The following is a 15,459-nucleotide window of genomic DNA, read 5'->3' as shown; positions in this document are numbered from 1 at the left end:
GTTACCTACAGGGGGGCTGTATGGAGTTATCTACAGGGGGGCTGTATGGCGTTATCTACAGGGGGGCTGCATGGCGTTATCTACAGGGGGGTTCTGTATGGTGTTATCTACAGGGGGGCTGTATGGCGTTATCTACAGGGGGGCTGTATGGCGTTATCTACAGGGGGGCTGTATGGCGTTATCTACAGGGGGGCTGTATGGTGTTATCTACAGGGGGGCTGTATGGTGTTATCTACAGGGGGGCTGTATGGCGTTATCTACAGGGGGCTGTATGGCGTTATCTACAGGGGGGCTGTATGGTTTTATCTACAGAGGGGGCTGTATGGCGTTATCTACAGGGGGGGCTGTATGGCGTTATCTACAGGGGGGCTGTATGGCGTTACCTACAGGGGGGCTGTATAGCGTTACCTACAGGGGGGCTGTATGGCGTTACCTACAGGGGGGCTGTATAGCGTTACCTACAGGGGGGGCTGTATAGCGTTACCTACAGGGGGGCTGTATGGCGTTACCTACAGGGGGGGCTGTATGGCATTACCTACAGGGTGGGCTGTATAGCGTTACCTACAGGGGGGGTTGTATGGCGTTACCTACAGGGGGGCTGTATAGCGTTACCTACAGGGGGCTGTATGGCGTTACCTACAGGGGGGCTGTATGGCATTATCTACAGGGGGGCTGTATGGCGTTATCTACAGGGGGGGCTGTATGGCGTTATCTACAGGGGTGGCTGTATGGCGTTATCTACATGGGGCTGTATGGCGTTATCTACAGGCGGGCTGTATGGCGTTATCTACAGGGGGGGCTGTATGGCGTTATCTACAGGGGGCTGTATGGCGTTATCTACAGGGGGTGTGTATGGCGTTATCTACAGGGGGGTTCTGTATGGTGTTATCTACAGGGGGGCTGTATGGCGTTATCTACAGGGGGGCTGTATGGGGTTATCTACAGGGGGGTTCTGTATGGTGTTATCTACAGGGGGGCTGTATGGCGTTATCTACAGGGGGGGCTGTATGGCGTTACCTACAGGGGGGCTGTATGGAGTTATCTACAGGGGGCTGTATGGCGTTATCTACAGGGGGGCTGCATGGCGTTATCTACAGGGGGGCTCTGTATGGTGTTATCTACAGGGGGGCTGTATGGCGTTATCTACAGGGGGCTGTATGGCGTTATCTACAGGGGGGCTGTATGGCGTTATCTACAGGGGGGCTGTATGGTGTTATCTACAGGGGGGCTGTATGGCGTTATCTACAGGGGGGCTGTATGGCGTTATCTACAGGGGGGCTGTATGGTTTTATCTACAGAGGGGGCTGTATGGCGTTATCTACAGGGGGGGCTGTATGGCGTTATCTACAGGGGGGCTGTATAGCGTTACCTACAGGGGGGCTGTATGGCGTTACCTACAGGGGGCTGTATAGCGTTACCTACAGGGGGGGCTGTATAGCGTTACCTACAGGGGGGCTGTATGGCGTTACCTACAGGGGGGGCTGTATGGCATTACATACAGGGTGGGCTGTATAGCGTTACCTACATGGGGGGTTGTATGGCGTTATCTACAGGGGGGTTGGATGGCGTTATCTGCAGGGGGGCTGTATGGCATTATCTACAGGGGGGCTGTATGGCGTTATCTACAGGGGGGCTGTATGGCGTTATCTACAGGGGGGCTGTATGGAGTTAGCTACAGGGGGGCTGTATAGCGTTACCTACAGGGGGGCTGTATAGCGTTACCTACAGGGGGCTGTATGGCGTTACCTACAGGGGGGCTGTATGGCATTATCTACAGGGGGGCTGTATGGCGTTATCTACAGGGGGGGCTGTATGGCGTTATCTACAGGGGTGGCTGTATGGTGTTATCTACAGGGGGCTGTATGGCGTTATCTACAGGCGGGCTGTATGGCGTTATCTACAGGGGGGGCTGTATGGCGTTATCTACAGGGGGCTGTATGGCGTTATCTACAGGGGGTGTGTATGGCGTTATCTACAGGGGGGTTCTGTATGGTGTTATCTACAGGGGGGCTGTATGGCGTTATCTACAGGGGGGCTGTATGGTGTTATCTACAGGGGGGTTCTGTATGGTGTTATCTACAGGGGGGCTGTATGGCGTTATCTACAAGGGGGTGGTTGTGTGACATCCAGGGAAAGGGGGGCCCCAGTCAAAAGTTTGCTATGGGGCCCAGTCTTTCCTAGTTACGCCCCTGCCCATACTGTTACTGAATACCACCACATCATAACCACATAGTGACTGAATAATACCCCCCTACTGTTACTGAATACCACCACATCATAACCGCATAGGGACTGAATAATACCCCCATACTGTTACTGAATAATACTGCCACACCATATCCACATAGTGACTGATTAATACCCCCATGCTGTTGCTGAATAATACCACCACATCATAACCACATAGTGATTGAATAATACCCCCATACTGTCACTGAATAATACTGCCACACCGTAACCACATAGTGACTGAATAATACGCCCATACTGTTACTGAATAATACCACCACATCATAACCACATAGTGACTGAATAATAACCCCTTACTGTTACTGAATAAAACCGCCACACCATAAGGGGGGATTTACACGAGCGTGTGCATTTTGTGCACGCAAAAAACGCGACGTTTTGCGTGCGCAAAAGGTACTTAACAGCTCCGTGTGTCATCACATAGGATGTGCGGCTGCATGATTAGCGCAGCCGCCATCATTATGACACTCTGTTTGGATGTTTGCAAACAGAAAAGCACGTGGTGCTTTTCTGTTTGCAAACATACGTTTGACTGATGTTGCGCGAATCATGTGGTGCGCGTGATTTTCACGCACCCATTGACTTCAATGGGTGCGTGATGCGCGAAAAACGCAGAAATATAGGACCTGTCATGCGTTTTACGCAGCGGACTCACGCTGCGCAAAAATTACTGACTGTCTGCACTGCCCCATAGACTAACATAGGACCGTGCGAGGCGCGTGAAAACCACGCGCCTTGCACGGACGTATTACACGTTCATGTAAATCCACCCTAACTACATAGTGACTGAATAATACCCCCATACAGTTACTGAATAATACCACAGCACCATAACCACATAGTGACTGAATAATACCCCCATACTGTTACTGAATAATACCGCCACACCATAACCACATTGTGACTGAATAATACAGTCACACCATAACCACATAGTGACTGAATAATACCCCCATACTGTTACTGAATACCACATCATGTCCACATAGTGACTGAATAATGCCGCCACAACATAACCACATAGTGACTGAATAATACCCCCATAGATGTACTGAATATTACCACCACACCATTACCGCATAGTGACTGTATAATACCCCCATACTGTTACTGAATAATACCACCACACCATAAATACATAGTGTCTGAAGAATACCCCCACACTGTTACGGAATAAAAACCACTATACAAAGACCAATATTACCACCATGTAGTGACCATATAGTGGTAGATGGCAATTATACACAGGAGCTCTGCAGACCATATAAATGATTATAGCACATTTACATCCAGTGACTCACAGGTGATGTTTCCTCTGATTAGAGTCGTTCACTTTCCCTTTTTTTCTCCATCTGGCCCAGACAACTGTGACGATTTATTCCTGCCACGGCTCATCTCTGCTGAATTTGACACACAGACATGTTGGTTTCTCGCTTTTCCTGCATCCTCCTCACCTATACTCCACCCTCTAAACAAACTCGTAATCCACAGTGCCCCAAATGGTAATAAAAGTGCCCCATCAGTAACCGTGCCCCCTTTGTGCCCCCTGTATATAGCGCCACAGCATCCCCTGTAGATAGCGCCACACACAGCCTCCTGTTTATAGCGCCACACACAGCCTCCTCTATATAGCGCCACACACAGCCTCCTGTATAAAGCGCCACACACAGCCCCCTGTAGATAGTGCCACACACAGCCCCCTGTAGATAACGCCACACACAGTCCCCTGTAGATAGCGCCACACACAGTCCCCTGTAGATAGCGCCACACAGCCCAACCCCCTTGTATATAGTGCCACACAACTTCCGCTCCCCTTGTATATAGTGTCAGACAGCTCCCCCTTCCCTTTTATATAGTGACACACAGCCTCCCCTTGTATATAGTGCCACAGAGTCCTTCCTTGTATATAGTTCCACACAGCTCCCCCTCTCCTTGCATATAGTGTCACTGTTGCTAATGAGCATAAAAGAGTCAAATCTTCGTTTGAAAAGAGTCAAATCTTCGTTTGAAAAGAGTCATATCTTCATTCCTCAAGTCTTTCCGAGTTTGCCCCGCCTCCTTACTTTTGATTGACAGCTCCTCACCACAAAATCCTGAGCTTGCGCATTGATGTCCTATTCTGGTATGTTCGTACAATGAGATACCGGATTATTCCGATAAAAGGCGCAAAATGTTTGCAGACCGTTATTTACAGTCGGAGGAGGAGTTTAGGAGAGGGAATAATGGCAATGAATTTTTGATTGCAGCGGCCAGTGAGGGATAAGTAAAGTTCAATATGTGAAATGCTGGTGACAGGTTCCCTTTAAGGATATGTTCACATGTGGCATAAATACTGTAGATTTTCTGCTCCAGATTTTGTTGTGAAAAATCTGCAGCATAATACAGTTGCAGCAGAGTGGATGAGATTTGAACAAATCTCATTTACATGCTGCGTAAATGCAATCAGAGAGACGCGTTGCCATGGTAAGTATCCATTTTGTTTTTTCTGTGCAGTTTTCCGCAGCGGACATTCCGTCTGGAAAACTGCACCCCAATTTGGTGTGGTTTTTTGGGCGGAATTCCCTACGGTGCACAGGGCGGATACTTTTACGCAGTGAATCCGCCTTGTGTGAACATACCCTAAAAGTTGGGTTTTGTTGAGCATATTTAGTTTACTTGCAGGCTACCTTGTCGAGTTTATAATTGTGTAAGGCCTGAGAACAAAATTACCATGGATCATTTATTTTCTATAAAAAGAAGCTAAAGCTCACATACTTGTTTTGAGAGAAGATCCAAGTTTAAATTGGACTCCGAACTTGGCGTGCCACATGTTTGATGTTTTAACTTTTAGGCGGGATTCACACGACCGGGTCGCGCCCGAGCCCGAGTGCTGGCCGGTAAAATCGGCCATTCTGCCCGGCCGGTTTGCATAAAGTTTTGCATCCGTGCCGGGCCGGGCAGATCTGGACAGTGACATCAAGCGCTCTGTCCAGGAGCGGAATCCCCGAACACACGGGGATTCCGCTCGTTCAAGGAGCTAAAGTGCGGCTAGCACATAGCAGAGCGGGGAGATACCTCCCTGCTCTGCTATAGTGGCGTCGCTACAGTAGTAGCAGCCGCAGCAGCTGCTAGCGGCGCGATCGAAGGTGTCGCCGGGCCAGGGCGCTTTTAAAACAAGCAGGGGAAGGGAGCCAGCGCAGAGCTCCCTTCCACATGCTGTACACCCCGGCCCTGCCACACCGTGTACAGCGATGCCATTCGTCAGAATGGCATCAACTCCTCCTCCTCACATGCACTCTGAGCTGTGAGGAGGAGATAGAGCGCAAGCGCCGGAAAACTCGGCCATCACTCGGGACACATCTAGGTGATGGCCGTGTATTACCCGGCCCCATAGACTTCCATGGGAGCCGGGCGGCCGGGTACCCGGCCGAAGATAGAGCATGTCCTATTTTTTGACGCCCGGTTTTCCCGGCCGTCAAAAAATCGGTCGTGTGAATAGCCCCATTAGGGGTCTATTATTCCTAATGCAGCCGGGTGCCGGCCGATTTATGAACGGCCGGCACCCGGCCGGGAAACCCTGTCGTGGGAATGAGGCCTTAATACACTTTAATTTGCCATATATTTTGTGAGTATAAATAAATAAATAAACACTATCTTCCATCCTTATTTTCAAAGATGATCTGTTTCGACACTTTGAAATACCTAAGAGCCAGCGTCTAGATATCAATGCACTGTGGAACTACAGGGCCCAGGAGAACGAAGCGCAATGCTGGGACTAATTGTCTATCGCTTACCGTATGTGCTGGTGGACGTGGTATCCTCTGAAGAATCTGGGACTGTAGCTTGTGTGGATCTCTCCCTGTTACCTGCTTTGGTCTAGCTTATTTTGAGAGAGTACGGAGGAGTAATTACTCTCCAAGTTTAAATTGCTTCTCAATTTAAAAACTACATTTTACCTAACAAATCTCAATAGTAAATATTATTTAATAGCGAATGTATTTATTTACCAATTTTCTCTATGTTTGGTCACACCCCTCGCTACTCCCTTAATCCCTTCCCATCACACAATTTTTTTGGATTTTCACATTTATTTCCTCGCCACTTCCAAAAGCAATAACTTTTTTATTTTTCCATCTCTATTGCCATATGATGGCTTATTTTTTGCGGGGCGAGTTTATAGTTTCACGGCACCATTTATTGTACCATATAATGTTGTCGGAAACGGGAAAAACAATATTTGTGAAGTGGAATTGGAAAAAACAGCGATTCTTCCATTTTTTGTGGTTTCGTTTTTACGGCATTGAACGTGCAGTAGAAACAGCATGTTAACTTTAATACGATTACAACGATACAAATTCATATAGTTTTTTATGTTTTACTACTTTTACAAGGAAAAAACTGATTGTTAAAATTAAAATGTATGTTTTGTCGCCATATTCTGAGAGCCATAATATTTTTTGGGGGCGATTGAGTGTTATGAGGCCAAGCTGTAGTTTCTATTAGTACCCTTTTAGGGTGCATGAGACTTTCTGATCACTTTTTATTCCATATACTGACAGCTTCCTATGAAGCCCTCCTGCATGCCGGTGGGTACCGGGGAAATAATGGGGGCTGGTGCTAGCCTTTTCACCGGGTAACTTTAAGCCCCGCCTTAGTAATGGACATGGTCAATCAGCCAGCGGCCATTAATAAGGCGGTAGTAATGAACTTAAAAAAAATACAAGGACATAGAAAAAATATTTTATTGAAATATAAAACTCCCACACAATCCTCTTTAACCATTTTGTTGAAAATAAAAAAAGCCGTTATCGAATTAGTCTTCGAACTTGAAGTAGTCCAACAACCGAGCCTGTAAAAATCCACAAACAAATATAAAAGCAAAGCAATTATTATCTTACTTTTCCTGGGTCCAGCGCTGGAGCCGCAATGTCAGCGAGCTGGGCCCTATATCTAATCCTATCATATGTGATAAAGTCTGTTAAGCCACTGTATCTAATCATATTTATAGTTATAGGGTCTTAGTTCTATAGGGTCCTAGTGCTATAGCACTATAAATATGCTATCTCCCCTGACGTTTTAAGACCTTAGTGACACCCCTGGCTGCTAGTGCTGCATCGTTGGGTCACTTAGGAGACCCAGCGATGCAGCTAAAAGCTACGGGCTGTCGGCCATGAGTAGAAGCTGGGGGGGGGCCCCAAGAATAACTTTTGGCCCATGAGCCATTAGCTACGCACTTGATTTACCGTATATTTGCTGCCTGTCCAGAAGGCCTCATCATGTTTTCCGGTTGCATTACTTAATGTCACTGATTTCCCATGGTTTATGCCACCATATAAATCAAGCTGATGACCATTAGTGCAGTGGAATGCCAAAAAAATGCGAGATTCTTCATCATGCCGTCAGTTCTGAGAAAGACGTTAAACATCTGTAAGGAGAGGTAATACAATATCTGCTACCCTACTGCTAGAATGTATGTATTGGCCTGTTTCCAATATCATGCCTGAATTTTCAGGGCTCTCCTGATACAAAGCTTAGGGGACATCATTGAAAACACCTGTATTAAAGTTTGGTGGGACGGTGGTAACGTTCTCAGGCTTGTTTTTAGTTTATTGTGAATTACAAGCTAAAGCAATATTAGAATAACCTGATAAAGGTGTGCATCCTAGTTATAAAAGGCAACAATTGCACTGAAATGTTCATTTATGTATTAGGAACGGGATTCTAATCTTTTTCCTCCAAGTATCCCCTATTAAATAGGTTGTCCGTAGGCACAAAATACATGACCATTGCTCATATAATATAAAGTAAAGCACTTACTAATTAGCTACCATTAGCAAAGATGCTTTGATCGCCCGATCGGGGGAGCGGTCACGTGATCCTGGAAGTTTAGTAATTTTTCATATAGCTGTGGTATGTTGTCACAGGGAGCTGCCTCCCCCTCCCATATGTGTCGGCCCGCCACTGGCCCCGGCATCCTTCTCTTTGCATTTGAGCTCTGTTTTCAAATTCTCTGTAGTTTGCCATCCAGCTCTTTTCACCCACATGACCATCAATGTGCCAAAACACCAGGCTCCTTTATTCCATACCGACACATACGGTAAAGGCCAGCTCCCCCTGACGACTTGTCCCAGCTTTATGAAAAACTACTAAACTTTGTGGATCATATAACTATTCAGGCGATTAGGGCATCTTTGCTAATATAAACTAATTAGTAAGTGTTTTACTTTTATATTATAAGAGCAATGGTCGTGTTTTTGTGCCTCAGGACAACCCCGTTAATGATGTTGCGATGAGTTAGGTCAAAACTGATGTAATGAAAATATGTCTGTAGTGAAATAATATCAATTTTTAGATGCCATAGTGCCTCTTTAATAGAGCCAGCAACAGTGTCCTTAAAGCAGAGCTAGCTAGGGTGCCTACAGAACAGAGAAAACCACAAAGCTCCAAGAAAAGTGCCAATTACATTCTTCTTAGAAGCTAGTGACAGTGCCAAATAGAGTGCCCTTAGGACAGTGCCCCTAGAATAGAGGTGCGGAAATACAGTATGCACAACCAAGTAGCTAAGGGGGTCCTCTTCCAACTTTAGAAGCAGCTAGCAGCACCCTAAGGTCTATTAGATTGCATGTTAGAGAATGAGCTAATGAATTTCATAACACAATTACTCATGGCTTCTTGAAGAGACATAAGGGGGACACTCTATAAATGCAATTGTACCATTCTTGCATGGTGGCCCTCAGCTGTCTATGTCCGACCCTGCTGGAGTTATATTTTAAAGAGTTGTCTCACCGTGATTTTACTTTAGACCAAGTGGGCGTTGTACAGAGGAGTGTATGACGCTGACCAATCAGCGTCATGCACTCCTCTCCATTCATTTACTCAGCGCATAGGGATCCTGCTAGATCCTTATGTGCTGTCTTATACTTACACATTAATAATACTGAAGTGTTTAGACAGTGAATAGACATTCCACGGGATGTCTATTCACAATCTGTGCACTTCGTTACTCTGTCTGTGGTAGTTACAGCAGAGGAAGCGTAATATCGTGAGATTACGCAGTAAATGACAGGTTACAATAAGATTACGCCTCCTCTCCTGTAACTACCATAGAAACAGTAACGAAGTGCAGAGATTGTAAATAGACATCCCGGGGAATGTCTATTCACTGTCTAAACACTTCAGTATCGTTAATGTGTTAGTATAAGACAGCACATAAGGATCTAGCAGGATCCCTATGCGCTGAGTAAATGAATGGAGAGGAGTGCATGATGCTGATTGGTCAGCGTCATACACTCCTCTGTACAACGCCCATTTGGTCTAAAGTAAAAACACGCCCACTTGGGCATTAAGCAACTCATTAGCATAAATCTAAAATCGCTAATAAAATGGTGAAAACAGATTGTTTTATTAAATAAAAAGCATTACTGTCACCTACATTATAGCGCCCATCTCCTTATGTAGGAGATAGGGCACTTATAATGTGGTGACAGAGCCTCTTTAAAGCCGGCTCTTAAAGAGGCTCTGTCACCAGATTTTGCAACCCCTATCTGCTATTGCAGCAGATAGGCGCTGCAATGTAGATTACAGTAACGTTTTTATTTTAAAAAAACGAGCATTTTTGGCCAAGTTATGACCATTTTTGTAGTTATGCAAATGAGGCTTGCAAAAGTCCAAGTGGGTGTGTTTAAAAGTACAAGTCCAAGTGGGTGTGTATTATGTGCGTACATCGGGGCGTTTTTAATACTTTCACTAGCTGGGCGCTCTGATGAGAAGTAACATCCTCTTCTCTTCAGAACGCCCAGCTTGTGACAGTGCAGATCTGTGACGTCACTCACAGGTCCTGCATCGTGACGGCCACATCGGCACCAGAGGCTACAGTTGATTCTGCAGCAGCATCAGCGTTTGCAGGTAAGTCGATCTTACCTGCAAACGCTGATGCTGCTGCAGAATCAACTGTAGCCTCTGCTGCCGATGTGGCCGTCACGATGCAGGACCTGTGAGTGACGTCACAGATCTGCACTGTCAGAAGCTGGGCGTTCTGAAGAGAAGTGGATGATACTTCTCATCAGAGCGCCCAGCTAGTGAAAGTATTAAAAACGCCCCGATGTACGCACATAATACACACCCACTTGGACTTGTACTTTTAAACACACCCTCTTGGACTTTTGCAAGCCTCATTTGCATAATTACAAAAATGGTCATAACTTGGCCAAAAATGCTCGTTTTTTAAAAATAAAAACGTTACTGTAATCTACATTGCAGCGCCTATCTGCTGCAATAGCAGATAGGGGTTGCAAAATCTGGTGACAGAGCCTCTTTAACATACAACATTTTTTGTCATAAAGGGTTTGACTGCTATGTAACAATATAGAGATCTTAGATATCCAAGCAGGTGATCTGTAGAGATATATTTAAATAAAAATATCAATATGACATGTCAGAAGATAAGTTCTGACTGGATTCCACACTTTAATATGTTTTTCAGGGGGTTGACAAATGGAAAGGCCAGAGCTTTGTCTTTGAAAAAAAAAAAGAATGGAAACAGAAGATGACAGCAAAGACATATTGCAAACTCCAAATAAATGAATGTATCAGGCTGGCCATCAATCTTTGATCTGTGGGGGTACGAACCCTGGAAAACTGACCAATCAGTAGAATGAAGGCCCCTTCGTGTTTTGCTCAGGCGGAGCGTTTTGTCTATTCGTGCGGCTTGTACTGCATCTAAGTAACAGTCTCAGAAACTTTAACCAAGTTCCATGAAACTTTGGTTAGGAAAAACAAGTGTAAAGCAAAAACACTGAACATTCAGCATAAAGTACACTATACTCTATTAAGAATGTAATAGTTATGCTTGATCTCTATTATACTCCTAGCAGTAAAAATACAATAAGTTTTTTTTTGTTTTTTTAAATTCAGCGCTAGGTCGTTTCTGTTCTCTGCCCCACAAGCGATATAGTATGTCTGCAAATACAGGTTCCCTCATACTGATTTTTCTTGTATAACCTGGGATCAAGGATCTTTAGTGATAGTTTCCAACTAAACACATCTAAAAACATGGAGTGCAATGGAGTCCTTCATGAGGAATTAAAGGGATTGTATGAGATTGGAAAAACACGCCTGCTTTCTTCTAGAAACAGCCACACTATTGCCTATGTCTAGTATTTGAATGGGGATGAGCTACAGTACCAAACATAGACCATGAACAAGAGTGACAGAAAGCAGTCATGTTTTTCTAATCTCGTATAACCCCTTTAATGGGATACTGCACCTTATCTCTATTTACTGTGCACTTGAATGTTATCTATGCCTGTGAGAAACTATTTTAGAATGGGGAGGGGATGAATAAAGTATTTATCAATGGGATTACTGACAGGAAAAGACAAAACGCAACAAAAATATATGCCTGCCCCCATGATCACTACTTTATCTCTGGTACATTTAGATTGAAATTCTGAATTACTGTACTTACAGCCAAAGGAGAAGAGTATGTGATGAATGGTAGGAGGGGAGAATATGCTGCGAAGAGGAGAATGTGCTTCTGTGTACAGAAAGATAAGATGTGCTGCTATAGGAGGATGTGCTGCTGTGGGGAGATGGGTAACAGGCTGATCGAGCTACAGAAGTGGTGACATAATAGTGGTAGTGACATTACAGTGGTGATGTCATAATGGCCAACATCAGCAACATTGTGATGACATCAAACAGGTGATGACATCAAACGGAAGGCATGGTAGGTGGTGCCATAACAAGGGTGGCTGGACCTATGAATTGAGTACTGGTATCCCTTCCTTAATAACTGAAAGTATGGACACCTGCACCACAGATTATTTTAAAGATATAACTGGAATATTTAATAAAATATTCCAAGGGCTGCTGATAGGTGATGAAACCCGTAACACCATCACAAGCAGCAAAAATAGTACACTATTGCGCTCCTACATATGAATGACCTAGAAACAGTAGACTCACTATACTCAATGGTAGAGATATATAGTTAGGTCCAGAATTATTTGGACAGTGACACACTTCATGATTTGGGCTCTGCATGCCACCACATTGGATTTGAAATGAAACAACTGAGATGCAATTGAAGTGTAGACTTCCAGGTTTAATTCAAGGGGTTGCACAAAAATATCCTGTGAAACATTTAGGACTTGCAACATTTTTCTAGACAGCCTCATCATTTCAGGGGCTCAAAAGTAATTGGACAAATTAACATTAACATAAATACAATATATTTTTTTAATACTGTGTAGAGAATCCTTTGCAGGCAATGACTGCCTGAAGTCCGGAACCGATGGACAGCACCAAACACTGGGTTTCCTCCTTTCTGATGCTTTGCCAGGCCTTTACTGCAGCTGTCTTCAGTTGTTGCTTGTTTATGGGTCTTTCTGCCTTAAGTTTTGTCTTAAGCAAGTGAAATGCATGCTCGTTCGGGTTGAGATCTGGTGATTGACTTGGCCATTGCAGAATATTCCACTTCTTTGCCTTAAAAAACTCCTGGGTTGCTTTTGCAGTATGTTTTGGGTCATTGTCCATCTGTTCTGTGAAGCGACGTCCAATCAACCTTGCTGCATTTGGTTGAATCTGAGCAGAAAGTAAATCCCTGAACACTTCATAATTCATCCGGCTGCTTCTGTCTTCAGTCACATCATCAATAAACACTAGTGACCCAGTGCTTTTGGCAGCCAGGAATGCCCATGCCATCACACTGCCTCCACCATGTTTTACAAAGGATGTGGTGTGCCTTGGATCATGAAATGCTCCAAGCCTTCTCCATACTTTCTTCCTCCCATCATTCTGGTGCAGGTTGATCTTAGTTTCATCTGTCCAAAGAATGCTGTTCCAGAACTGGGCTGGCTTCTTTAGATATTGTTTGGCAAAGTCTAATGTGGCCTTTCTATTTTTGAGGCTGATTAATGGTTTGCACCTTGTGGTGAACTCTCTGTATTTGCTCTCATGAGGTCTTCTCTTTATGGTAGACTTAGGTACTGATACACCTACTTCCAGGAGAGTGTTCTTCACTTGGGTAGATGTTGTGAAGGGCTTTTTCCTTCACCATCACCTTCTGTGATCATTTACCACTGTTGTATTCTATGGACGTTCAAGCCTTTTGGAGTTCACAAGATTACCAGTGTGCTCTTTTTTATTTTATTTTTTTCAATTATGTACCAAACTGTTGATTTGGCCACTCCTAACATTTTGTGCTCTCTCTCTAATGGGTTTCTTCATTGTTTTCAGCCTAACGATGGTTTGTTTCACTTGCATTGAGAGCTCCTTTGACCTCATGTTGTGGGTTCACAGCAAAAGTTTCCAAATACAAATGCCACACCTGGAATCAACTCCAGACCTCTTACCTGCTTAATTGATGATGGATTAACGAGGGAATAGCCCATGCAGCCCATTAAATAGCTTTTGATAAATTGTCCAATTTCCTTTGTTCATTTGAAAAAGAGGCAGCTACATATTAAAGAGCTGTAATTCCTAAACCCTTCCTCAAAAAAGGATGTGAATACCCTCAAATTAAAGCTGAGAGTCCGCACTTTAAGCCCATATTGATTATATAACTGTATATTATATCTATATTCAATATGTTTTAGTAAACAGCTAAAATGCCCAAATTGTGTCACTGTCCAAATAATTCTGAACCTAACTGTATATTAAAACTAGTGGAAAAGAAAAGTGGGGCAGTTGCCTATAGCGACCAATCAGAATCCAGTTATTTTTCAGAGGCTCTTTTGAAAATAAGTGTCACGGACCCCGTGGGGTTTTCTGTCACGGAGCCAGCAGGTGACAATGTGAACCCACTTTGTCAAGGGATTTGATCGGGGAGCGGAGTCTAAGGGGGACCCCTGGTCCTTACTCTTTAACCCCTGTACAGGTATCTGAACTTTGCTGCAATGGAACCCCAGATTGCTACCTCCAGAGTACTCTTTCTAGGTGATGCCAACATAAGAGTTGCAGTGCAAATCAGCGTGGTCTGGTATAGAAAAAGGTCAGGACAGGCGGCAAAGTTTTGTAATTGGTCACATAGCTAATGGTCAGGGCATGCAGCAGAAATTTGTCACAGATAACTAAACTAAAGGTCAGGGCAATCTGCAGGCTTGGATGGTTTAGGTACAGGCGGAGGTCAAAAACATGGGAGATCCAATAAACGAGATAGCTGAGACTCTAAGAACACTAGTAGAACCAAATTGCTCTGGTGTAAAGGATCTGCCAGACACAGCTTCTGTGTCGACGCCCGTGGGTAATCAGTCTCCAACTGCTCCTAAGTCTGAGAGAGTGACACGATCTTCTACCAATCAGGCTGGGAGGCTGAGTAGTGGGAGAGCCTATCACAGCCTGGCCAGATGGAGCTAGCTCCCGCCCTCTGTCTATTTATACCTGCATTTCCTGATCCTCCTTTGCCTGTGATTCTTTTCGGTTTCCTGGCTCTGCTGCTCCTGCTATGATTATTGACCTTGCTTCATTTTTGACCCTGGCTTTACGGACTATGCTCCTGCTCTGCGATTTGTACCTCGTGCACTCCTGGTTTGACTCGGCTCGTTCACTACTCTTGTTGCTTGCTGTGTTGCCGTGGGCAACTGCCTCATTTCCCTTAGCTTCTGTGTACCCTTGTCTGTTTGTCTGTCGTGCACTTGTTGAGCGTAGGGACCGTCGCCCAGTTGTGCGCCGTCGCCTAGGACGGGCCGTTGCAAGTGGGCAGGGACTGAGTGGCGGGTAGATTGGGGCTCGCCTCTCTGTCTCCCTACCCCGTCATTACATCTGGCAAAAAAGATAGAAAGGTGAGGATCTTCAATACCCAGGGAAGCTGGGTGAAAATAATTTTGTCGCACTGGCCATCTAAGAAAGCAAGGGTTAGCGCGCACAAATATTTTCAGCTAAAACCATTTTTTTATTAAATTAAAGTAATAAAAATACATATTTTTTTAATATTCCTTGATTCATTACAACCCATAAAATAAATGTAAAACATAATTTAAGGTGCTTTGAGAACTACAGAAAAAAAAAAAAAGGGCAGAATTAAAATTGTATGCAAAGTATAAAAAAAAAACCAACTAAATGCCAAATGCAAATAAACAAAAAAGCTTTCACATAGCTACATCTGCAAAAAAATATAAAAGTTAAGGCTCTTGGAATGTAGCGAGAGAAAACCAGAAGAAAAACGCTGTGTCATCAAGGCGAAGACGAGCCCCGTCCTTTAGTGGTTAATCAGTAAAGGTAGAGAAAAAA

At 44.5% G+C, this 15,459-nt stretch overlaps 1 long non-coding RNA gene across 1 annotated transcript; it reads right to left on the bottom strand.

Annotated features, from left to right (window-relative positions):
- Window positions 1-6,990: 6,990 nt before the first annotated feature.
- On the bottom strand, window positions 6,991-11,815 carry LOC142652788 (uncharacterized). The gene is made up of 3 exons (XR_012847928.1): window positions 11,696-11,815; window positions 7,473-7,634; window positions 6,991-7,078 (listed from the first exon to the last, which is right to left on the bottom strand). It is a non-coding gene; the product is annotated as an uncharacterized LOC142652788 (long non-coding RNA).
- Between the last annotated feature and the right edge of the window lie 3,644 nt (window positions 11,816-15,459).

The sequence above is a fragment of the Rhinoderma darwinii genome, chromosome 5 (genome assembly GCF_050947455.1).
Source record: "Rhinoderma darwinii isolate aRhiDar2 chromosome 5, aRhiDar2.hap1, whole genome shotgun sequence".
Taxonomy (NCBI): domain Eukaryota; kingdom Metazoa; phylum Chordata; class Amphibia; order Anura; family Rhinodermatidae; genus Rhinoderma; species Rhinoderma darwinii.
The sequence above is the reverse complement of the archived record's forward strand: the minus strand, read 5'-3'. Positions and strand labels throughout refer to the sequence as shown.